The sequence below is a fragment of the Babylonia areolata genome, chromosome 24 (assembly GCF_041734735.1).
Source record: "Babylonia areolata isolate BAREFJ2019XMU chromosome 24, ASM4173473v1, whole genome shotgun sequence".
In the NCBI taxonomy this organism is placed as follows: Eukaryota; Metazoa; Mollusca; class Gastropoda; order Neogastropoda; family Buccinidae; genus Babylonia; species Babylonia areolata.
In genome coordinates this window covers 4,781,149-4,791,148 of record NC_134899.1, presented here as the reverse complement: position 1 = coordinate 4,791,148, position 10,000 = coordinate 4,781,149, and the positions used below count along the sequence as shown (strand labels likewise).

General features: G+C 39.0%; 11 non-coding genes across 11 annotated transcripts; 1 reads left to right on the top strand and 10 right to left on the bottom strand.

The window, feature by feature from the left end:
* Window positions 1-1,534: 1,534 nt before the first annotated feature.
* On the top strand, window positions 1,535-1,653 carry LOC143299250 (5S ribosomal RNA). The gene has a single exon (XR_013057500.1). It is a non-coding gene; the product is annotated as a 5S ribosomal RNA (ribosomal RNA).
* Window positions 1,654-2,347: 694 nt separating this feature from the next.
* Trnaw-cca (transfer RNA tryptophan (anticodon CCA)) lies at window positions 2,348-2,419 on the bottom strand. Its single transcript has one exon. It is a non-coding gene; the product is annotated as a tRNA-Trp (tRNA).
* A 223-nt stretch (window positions 2,420-2,642) lies between these two features.
* On the bottom strand, window positions 2,643-2,714 carry Trnaw-cca (transfer RNA tryptophan (anticodon CCA)). The gene has a single exon. It is a non-coding gene; the product is annotated as a tRNA-Trp (tRNA).
* A 505-nt stretch (window positions 2,715-3,219) lies between these two features.
* Window positions 3,220-3,291, bottom strand: Trnam-cau (transfer RNA methionine (anticodon CAU)). Its single transcript has one exon. It is a non-coding gene; the product is annotated as a tRNA-Met (tRNA).
* Window positions 3,292-4,018: 727 nt separating this feature from the next.
* Trnaw-cca (transfer RNA tryptophan (anticodon CCA)) lies at window positions 4,019-4,090 on the bottom strand. The gene has a single exon. It is a non-coding gene; the product is annotated as a tRNA-Trp (tRNA).
* Window positions 4,091-4,564: 474 nt separating this feature from the next.
* On the bottom strand, window positions 4,565-4,636 carry Trnam-cau (transfer RNA methionine (anticodon CAU)). Its single transcript has one exon. It is a non-coding gene; the product is annotated as a tRNA-Met (tRNA).
* An 867-nt stretch (window positions 4,637-5,503) lies between these two features.
* Trnam-cau (transfer RNA methionine (anticodon CAU)) lies at window positions 5,504-5,575 on the bottom strand. Its single transcript has one exon. It is a non-coding gene; the product is annotated as a tRNA-Met (tRNA).
* A 911-nt stretch (window positions 5,576-6,486) lies between these two features.
* Trnaw-cca (transfer RNA tryptophan (anticodon CCA)) lies at window positions 6,487-6,558 on the bottom strand. Its single transcript has one exon. It is a non-coding gene; the product is annotated as a tRNA-Trp (tRNA).
* A 182-nt stretch (window positions 6,559-6,740) lies between these two features.
* Window positions 6,741-6,812, bottom strand: Trnam-cau (transfer RNA methionine (anticodon CAU)). The gene has a single exon. It is a non-coding gene; the product is annotated as a tRNA-Met (tRNA).
* A 683-nt stretch (window positions 6,813-7,495) lies between these two features.
* On the bottom strand, window positions 7,496-7,567 carry Trnam-cau (transfer RNA methionine (anticodon CAU)). The gene has a single exon. It is a non-coding gene; the product is annotated as a tRNA-Met (tRNA).
* Window positions 7,568-8,883: 1,316 nt separating this feature from the next.
* Window positions 8,884-8,955, bottom strand: Trnam-cau (transfer RNA methionine (anticodon CAU)). The gene has a single exon. It is a non-coding gene; the product is annotated as a tRNA-Met (tRNA).
* Between the last annotated feature and the right edge of the window lie 1,045 nt (window positions 8,956-10,000).

Below are 10,000 nucleotides of genomic sequence, written 5' to 3'. Positions count from 1 at the left end.
GATTTTCTGTGGAAGTAACAAATTTTACAATGTGTATTGAATTTTTATTATTATTATTTTTTATTTTTTTATTTTTATTTTTTTAGATAGATACATTGTTATCATTACTATTTATTTATTTGTTTCTATTGGCATCATGGTGGCAGGAAGGTCAGAAGTGTAAGGGAGAGCATCCATTGCAAAGCAAAAACTTTTATTGTTAGCAGTTATTTCCCTTGGTATCGTGTTTGCCTCTGGACTGCCTGAGTTGAGTCAACATGAAACAAGACAAAGAAGGACAATGCCTCACAGAAGAAAAAAGACATTATGATTAGAATTATTTATTCATTCATTTGTTTATCTATTTATTTGTTTATTTATTTATTTATTTATTTATTCGTGACAGCTTTACACAAGCCACGCAGGCTCTCAACTGACGCTGATCAACGTGCAGGCTGGCTTACGACTAGATCAGGCATCAGTTGCTTTTCCTTCTTCTTATTTTTATCAATTCATGTTTTTTTTCAGCAGATGTGGTGCAACGCATATTGACCAGTCCGCGCGCTTTTATTTATTTATTTTTATTTATTTTATTTTTTACCTCCTTGAAACAGAGACTGAAGCTGACACTGACACTGACACTGACACGTGAGTGTGAAGCGTTGATGTTTGTGATGACCTGAATCTCCTCTGAGCAGTCTATTGTCTCCAGTTCGTTTCGTTTCGTGTCTGAGTCGTAATCTCACTTTTCCATGGACCGTCGCGTGCGTCAGTCACTGAGTGGAACACGACTTATAAATAGTACATTTATGTCCCGTGGTCAGGTCAACATTGGTCCGCAGGGGCGGTAACCCTGAAGGACCTGTCCACGTCACGGCAGAAGTTTTACAGTCCTGTCAACAGGCATGATTTATCACCAACACCCGGCGACACCTCTCTCATGCGATAAAAATCAAACCGTGGTTTCAGACTTTCTCGCTGTGTACTGAACTGTTCACAGTGACCATGATTATCTGTCTGTTTACACACACACACACACACACACACACACACACACACACACACACACACACACACACACACACTAATTAAAAACAAAATAGATGATTATTATTTCTATTTTCAGTTTGTTTTGTTTTGTCTCCGTCTGAGGGACTGATGTACTCAAAGGTGACGAGTCACTGCGAATAATAGCTACAGGGAAAACACTGAACACTGTGCATCATCATCATCATCATCATCATCATTATCATCATCAAGACCACCATCAGCACTGCCTCCACTGACACCCACAGGACAGCACCAGTACTACCACCAATGATGACAATGATAATAATAATAATGATGATGATGATGATGACTGCTAAACTGTCAGTGCAGAGATTGGTGAAGATTTTGACAAGTTGTGTTATGATCTGATTTGTAAATGTGTATAGTCGCACTGTAGCATCTACACATTTACCCGCGATAGTAAAACTGGTGCGAAAAAGAAGAGAGAAAAAAAAACCGCTTCTTTAATGTATGCTTCATGATCCTTAATTTTCCCTCAACGGTCGCCAACGGCCATACCACGTTGAAAACACCGGTTCTCGTCCGATCACCGAAGTTAAGCAACGTCGGGCCCGGTTAGTACTTGGATGGGTGACCGCCTGGGAACACCGGGTGCTGTTGGCATTCCTTTTTACGTCTTCTTTTTTTTCTTTCCAACTGTCTTTTTCTCTCCCGGACTCTGCCCTTTTCTCTTTCTTTTCCTACATTATCTCTTTCCTTCATCTTCCTTTTCTTTTTTCAAGTCATTCATTTCTACCTGCCATCATTGTGTATATCACTTAGCTGTTCACTGTCATATCTCACCTGCACATTTTCTTTTCTTTTTACTTTTTTCTTTCAAGTCTACGTACGCTGTACGTTGTGGTCATTGTACATGGACACTCACTTCATCAATCTTCTTATTCATTAATCAATTGATTATTTATTTATTTTCATCAGTTATCAATAAAGCCTTTTTCTCTCTCAGTAGAATACGAGAACAGTAAGAAAAAGAAATCAAGTTGTTTCGGTTGTAGTGAAATTGTTAAAAATAAAATAAAATAAAATAAAATAAAAATAAAAAAAAAACATCGGAAGAAGAAGAAGAAGAAGAAGAAGAAAGGGTGCCAGTAGCCGACCGGTCATGGAGTTAGACAACTTTCAATCTGATAATCCAGGGTTTGATCCTGGTATCATATCAGCGCCTGGGTCAATGATGGAGATTTTACCGATCTCCCAGGTAAACATATGTGCAAACCAAAGACGTGAGCGGACAATTATCCGAAACAACAACAACAACAACAACAAAAGGAGAGAGAAAAAGTGAAAAAATATTTGGTGACCCCGACGTGATTCGAACACGCAACCTTCTGATCTGGAGTCAGACGCGCTACCGTTGCGCCACGGAGTCCCCTACTTATCTCTTGTGTTGTCATTATCATTAATATTACATTATTATTTGGATAAATTTCCTTACGTCTGGAAAGTCGGTAAAACGCGTTTGAAATAGAATCGGGAATTACAATACATAAAAAAATAAAGAAAAAGAAGAAAGAAGAAGAAGATGGACATTAAAAAAAAAAAAATTAAAAAAAAAAGCCTGAGATGTGGAACAAAAATGAGCAAAAACATCGTGACCCCGACGTGATTCGAACACGCAACCTTCTGATCTGGAGTCAGACGCGCTACCGTTGCGCCACGGAGTCCCCGTAATGACGTTGATGTTGTCGTAACTGTTATCATTACCGTTGTTATTATTAACTTGACAAAATATAATCACGATCATTAAAATGCCGTAACATTCTTTCAGTGGGGAAGGTCGGTTAGGCACATTTGGAACCCGGTAAGAGTTTAAAAAATAAATAAAAATAAAAAACAGAAAAGAAAAATAAGCTTAGCAGAGCGGTGAGCAAATAATCATCCGAAAAAAAAGAAGAAAAAAAAGTGAGCAAAACTTTAGTGACCCCGACGAGATTCGAACACAGCAACCTTCTGGAGTTAGACGCACTACCGTTGCGCCACGTTAGTGTTGTCATTATCATTAATATTACTTCATTATTTAGATAAATTTCGTTACTTTTGGAAAGTGGGTAAAGTTTCAGTAGCTCAAGGAGGCGTCACTGCGTTCGGACAAAACCATATATAAGTGGGTAAAACGCATTTGTAAATGGGATCAGGAATTTAGAAAAGAAAAAAAAAAAAGAAGAAAGTTAGCAGAGCGTGGTTTCGATCCACGGACCTCTGGGTTATGGGCCCAGCACGCTTCCACTGCGCCACTCTGCTGTCTGTGTGATGCGCTGTAATCTAACACTGTGTCCCTGCCCCACCAACCTACCTGTACACCAACATGATGAATGAACGAAAGAAAGGATAGGAGGTGGGGGGTTTGATTATAAATTTACAAAAATGTTAATTAATTGTCGTATCATCGCTTTTTATGTATATGAATACCCCCGAAAACGGAGTATGGCTGCCTACATGGCATATATGAATAAATGTGGTACATTGTAAACAATTCTTTTCGTGTTATGAAACAGTCATACCGAATTATACCGCCCCTGAAAAGCAGGACCATTATTGATTCAGTGCATATCATTTTCTTTTCAAACAAACAAACAAAATAGAAAATAGATAAATAAATAAATAAATAAAGTCGGTACGATGTGATTCTCAATGAAAACAAACTACTGGATTTACACCTGAAATGTCTTTCGTGATAAACAACACGAAAAACAACAAAACGTAGTGAAACAAATTATTTACAGAAAAAAAAGTAATTGTCACGAATCCCTCCAAAACCCTTTCAGTTTGAGTGGGTATATCTATAGATATGTAGTGCAACGGAGTGAGGGTAACTTAAAAAAAAAAGGTGTTGGGGTTTAGGGGTGGGTAGTTTGTAGAGAGTTATATATTGCTCGACGGGCGTTATGAAGAAGATGGACATTAAAAAAAAAAAAAAAAAAGCAAAAAAAAAGCCTGAGATGTGGAACAAAAATGAGCAAAAATATCGTGACCCCGACGTGATTCGAACACGCAACCTTCTGATCTGGAGTCAGACGCGCTACCGTTGCGCCACGGAGTCCCCGTAATAATGGTGATGTTGTCGTAATTGTTATCATTACCGTTGTTATTATTAACTTGACAAAATATAATCACGATCATTAAAATGCCGTAACATTCTTTCAGTGGGGAAGGTCGGTTAGGCACATTTGGAACCCGGTAAGAGTAAAAAAAAAAACAAAAAAAAAATTGAAAAAACAAAACGAAACAAAAAAAACAGAAAAGAAAAAAAAAAGTTTAGCAGAGCAGTGAGCAAATAATTATCCGAAAAAAAGAAGAAAAAAATTGAGCAAAACTTTAGTGACCCCGACGTGATTCGAACACGGCAACCTTCTGGAGTCAGACGCACAACCGTTGCGCCACGTTAGTGTTGTCATTATCATTAATATTACATTATCATTTAGATATATTTCGTTACTTTTGGAAAGTCGGTAAAACGTATTTGAAAATGGAATCAGGAATTACAAAAAAAAAAAAAAAAAAAGAAAAAAAAAGTTAGCAGAGCGTGGTTTCGATCCACGGACCTCTGGGTTATGGGCCCAGCACGCTTCCACTGCGCCACTCTGCTTGTTGACTGATGTGTTGTAATCTAACGCTGTGTCCCTGCCCCACCAACCTACCTGTACACCAACATGATGAATGAACGAAAGAAAGGATAGGTCGACAGAGCGAGAGAGTGACAAATTCGATTCACTGATGAACTGCTTGTGTCATATGGGAAAGGAGGCTGGGTGGGAGGTGGGGAGATGATTGTAAACTTACAAAAATAGCACATTAATTGCCGTGTCATCGACTGAATAAATACCCCCGAAAACTGACGGTCTTGTGGCTGGCTACACGGCGAGGTAAAAACGGTCATACACGTAAAAGCCCACTCGTGTACACACGAGTGAACGTGGGAGCTGCAGCCCACCAACAAAGAAGAAGTAGAAGATATGAATAAATTGGGTGCAATATCAACAATTTTTTTCGTGCCGGAGTGGTTTAGGCTGTCCTGTCACGACACAAAGGAACTAAAGCCACATAGTCACACCGCCCCCTGAAAAGCAGCCGCAGCATTATCGATTAGTGCACATCGTTTCCTTTTTAAACAAACAAATAAATAACTGAAGTCTGTACAATGTGATTTTCAATGCCGGGAAACAAACTATTGGATTTACACCTGAAACACTGATAAACAACACCGAAAACAGAAAGTACTGAAATACTGAGATTATTTCCGGAAAGAAAAGTAATTGTCACTGACGAATCCCTCCAAAACCTTTTCTGTCAGGAGTCTGACGCGCTACCGTTGCGCCACGTTAGTGTTGTCATTATCACTAATAATTACATTATTATATAGATAAATTTCCTTACTTTTGGAAAGTGGGTGAAACGCATTTGCAAATGGAATCAGGAATTGAAAATAAAAAATAAAATTAAAAATGAAAAAAGTTAGCAGAGCGTGGTTTCGATCCACGGACCTCTGGGTTATGGGCCCAGCACGCTTCCACTGCGCCACTCTGCTTCTTGCCTGAAGTGTTGTAATCTAACACTGTGTCCCTGCTCCACCAACCTACCTGTAACCTGACCTGATGAATGAATGAAAGAAAGGATGGGTCGACAGAGTGACAAACTCCATTAACTGATGAACTGCTTGTGTCATATGGGAAAGCAGGGTGGCAGGGGGGTGGGTAGATGATTGTAAACTTACAAAAAATAGTACATTAATTGCCGTGCCGTGTCATCGATGAATAAATACCACCGAAAACGGCGGCCTTGCGGCTGCCTACAAGGCGAGGTAAAAACGGTCATACACGTAAAACCCCACTCGTGTTCACACGAGTGAACGTGGGAGCTGCAGCCCACGAACGAAGAAGAAGACATGAATAAATTTGGTGCAACGTAAACAATTCTTTTCGTGCCGGAGTGGTTCAAGGCTTTCGTGTTATGACACAAGGGAACTAACTCCACATAGTCATACCGAATTACACCGCCCCCCTGAAAAACAGTCGGATCATTATCGATTCAGTGCACATCGTTTTTTTTGTTTTTTTTCAAACAAACAAACAAATAAAGTCGGTACAATATGATTTTCAATGGAAACAAACTATTAGACTAACACCAGAAATATCATTGATAAACAACACGAAAAACAACAAAAAGTACTGAAATAGATTATTTCCAGAAAGAAAACTAATTGTCACGAGTCCCTCCTAAACCTTTCTGTCGGTTTGGTATATCTATAAAGTATAAACGCAATGGAGTGAGGGTAACTTTAAAAAAAATGTTGGAGTCTAGGGGTGGGTAGATTGCAGAGAGGTATATATTGCTCGACCGACGTTATCAATAAGATGGACATTAAAAAAATAATTAAAAAAAAGCCTGAGATGTGGATTAAAAAAAAGAAAAGAAAAAAAAAAGAGAGCAAAAACTTCGTGACCCCGACGTGATTCGAACACGCAACCTTCTGATCTGGAGTCAGACGCGCTACCGTTGCGCCACGGAGTCCCCGTAATGACGTTGATGTTGTCGTAACTGTTATCATTACCGTTCTTATTATTAACATCATATTATAATTATCATTAAAATACCGTAACATTTCTTTCAGTCTGGAAAATTTTTACAAATGGAACCCGGTAAGAGTCTTTTTTTTTTTTAATAAAGAAAAAGAAAAAGAAAAAAAGGCTGGTTAGCAGAGCGTGGTTTCGATCCACGGACCTCTGGGTTATGGGCCCAGCACGCTTCCACTGCGCCACTCTGCTTACTGGTTGATATGTTGTAATTTTACGCCGTGTCCTTGCCACACCTGCCTTCCACCCTGACTTGAAGTATGAACGAACAAAACGATGGAATGACTTGTTGACGTTTATTTTTATTTTTTGTGGGAAAAACTGACTTGTTTAAAATGTGAAAAATAAACTCCAGCATAATCAAATAGATAAATAGATAAAAGAATGAATCACTGAACAAATAAAACAAATAATTGAACTCAGATCAATGGGATTCTCAACATAAATAATGACTGAAAACGTGATTTGCACCTCAGTGAACTATCATATAAACAACAAGAACACTACTACTACTACTACTTCTTTTTGTTATTATCATTAGTATTATTATCAATATTATCGTCATCATTAGTATCATTATCACATTCAAGGCCTGACAATGCCCATTGGATAACGACAGCAGTCAGGCATCTGCTTAAGAAACTGTGTGGTGAAGCGTAGATTAGTCCACAGCGACACCTCCTTGAGAAACTGAACTAATGATCAGTAATAATGATGACAATGATACTGACACGTGATTTTCTGATGTGTGTTAAAATGTACGTTGTCATCATCTTCATCGTCATTATTATTATTATTTTCATTACTATTAAAATTGTGTCGTTTATTTAATTCTAGAACCCCCTCCCCCTTAAAAAAAAAAAAAAAAAAAAAGTTAGCAGAGCGTGGTTTCGATCCACGGACCTCTGGGTTATGGGCCCAGCACGCTTCCACTGCGCCACTCTGCTCACTGTTTGATGTGCTGTAATTTAACGCTGTGTCCCTGTCCCATGAAAACACACCTTAGTTTGACGCAGTGAACTGACAAACGATAGGATGGGTTGAGAGTGACCACTGACTGACTTACTATTATATCATTCTGAAAAACTGACCACAAAAAAACAACAACAAAAAAACTCCTCTTTTACCGTATCATATTCTTTGTAAATACTATCGGTACAATGTGATTCTCAAATTATTTTATTTTCGCCAGTTTTGAGGTAATAGGGTAATTACGAGTTGGTTCAAAAAATCGTTTCACGCACGTGTAGCTGATGATTAGTGTTCTAGAATATCACAGTTCACGGCATTATTTTCATGGAGCAAGGGAACTAACTCCTCACAGTGAAACAGAATTACATTTATCGCCCCCTGAAAAGCCGGATCATTATTCTCACTCAGTACGGCCAGTCCTCTCTTCTCCTCTACACAGACACCTCGGATGTCCAGTGGGTATCTGAATGACCCAACCTTTAGCTTCCGTCGTCAGAATTGTGGTATTCTTTGTCAACATTCACCTCTTCAGTACAAGAGCCTTCCGCTTGCAATATTTTGATGGTGGTAATTGGGCTGAAACGCTGTTAACGACGTCTCTTTCGCCGTTCGTATGGAGAGAGTTAACCCACTGAGTGCACACACTGTTTGAAATCGCTTACTTTTCGCCAGTCTTAATTGTTCGCGGATCATAACGCTGGCGGTGAGGTTAAGTGCGGCACTGGGTGTGGGTATACCCTGTATTTCTCCGGGAAACCCGTACTGAAGAAATATTTTCAGTGAATCAAAGATCGTCACTCATGTCAGTGAAGCATCAACTGATGCCGGCGAATAGTCGTACCAGTCCACACTGAGTTTCAGCCCCTCAAGGACGGTGAGGCGTCACTGCGTTTGGACGGATCCATATACGCTAAACCACATCTGCTAGGCAGATGCCTGACCAGCAGTGTAACCCAACGCGCTCAAGTTAGCCAGGATAGATAAATAAATAGATAGATAAATAAATAGACAACTACTACTACTGCTAACAACAACAATAATTATTATCATTATTATCAATATCATTTATATGGATTAATGATAATATATTCTAAGATTTTTTAAAAGCCACTTCTAGGATGTTCACAGTACAAGGATGGCACGGTAAAAACTATACAGAAAATGAGGAGAGTAGGAGCAAGAACGGTAATCATTATGAATCATTAAAAAATGATAATAATAATAATAAAAGAGAGAGAGAGAGAGAGAGAGAGGGGGGAGGGGGAGGGTGAAGAGAGAAGAAAAAAAAAGTTAGCAGAGCGTGGTTTCGATCCACGGACCTCTGGGTTATGGGCCCAGCACGCTTCCACTGCGCCACTCTGCTGTCTACCGTGCGTGAGTGTCACCAGTGTAAGTATGTGTCCCTTCCCCGCCGATCCGGTCTGCCTCAGTCAAGCTGATTTAAAAAAAAAAAATTATTTATTATTTTTTTAATTTTAATTTTATTATTGTTTTTATTTTTATTTTTTATTTTATATTAAATTTTATTATTATTTTTAAAATTTTATTATTATTATTATTATTTTAAATTTTACTCTTTTTTTTTCATTTTATTTTATTTTATTTATTATTTTTTTCTCAAGGCCTGACAAAGCGCGTTGGGTTCCGCTGCTGGTCAGGCATCTGTTTGGCAGATGTGGTGTAGCGTATATGGATTTGTCCGAACGCAGTGACGCCTCCTTGAGCTACAGTACTGAAACTGAAACTGAAACTGATTGTGTGCTGCGCAACAGCAGTAAATCAGTGGCAAAGTAGGCTTCTTGATGCACAGCATTTCTGCTGAGATGTATGTGTACGTGTCATTTACATCAGTACTGTCCACTTGCTCTGTGTGCGTGTCAGGCATCTGCTTGGTAGATGTGGCGTAGCGTATATGGATTTGTCCGAACGCAGTGACGCCTCCTTGAGCTACTGATACTGATACTGTGTGTGTGTTCCTTCTTCTTCTAACGTGATTAATATTATTATCATTATCATCATTAGTAGTAGTAGAGTTGTCGTAAAAGTAGAAATATTAAAACACATTTCTTAAAGTGTGTGAATAGAAGCCGGTAAGAGTTATAAAAAAAAAAAAAAAAAAAAAAAAAAAAAAAGCAGAGCATGGTTTCGATCAACGGACCTCAGTCTGGGTCACTGGGTCCAGCAGGATTGGCTGGCTTCCGGCACTAACTGCCGCCAGGGCGGCGCCACTGACTCCAACTGTACTGCCGGACCGATGTGTTGTAATTCGACGCTGTGTCCTTGACCAACCAACCTGCACCCAGACCTGATGAATGAACGAACGAAACGACAGACTGAGCGAGATTTGTTACTGACTGATCAGTCTAGTATTTTACCTGATTATATTATTTGGGGGAAAGTTGGAAATC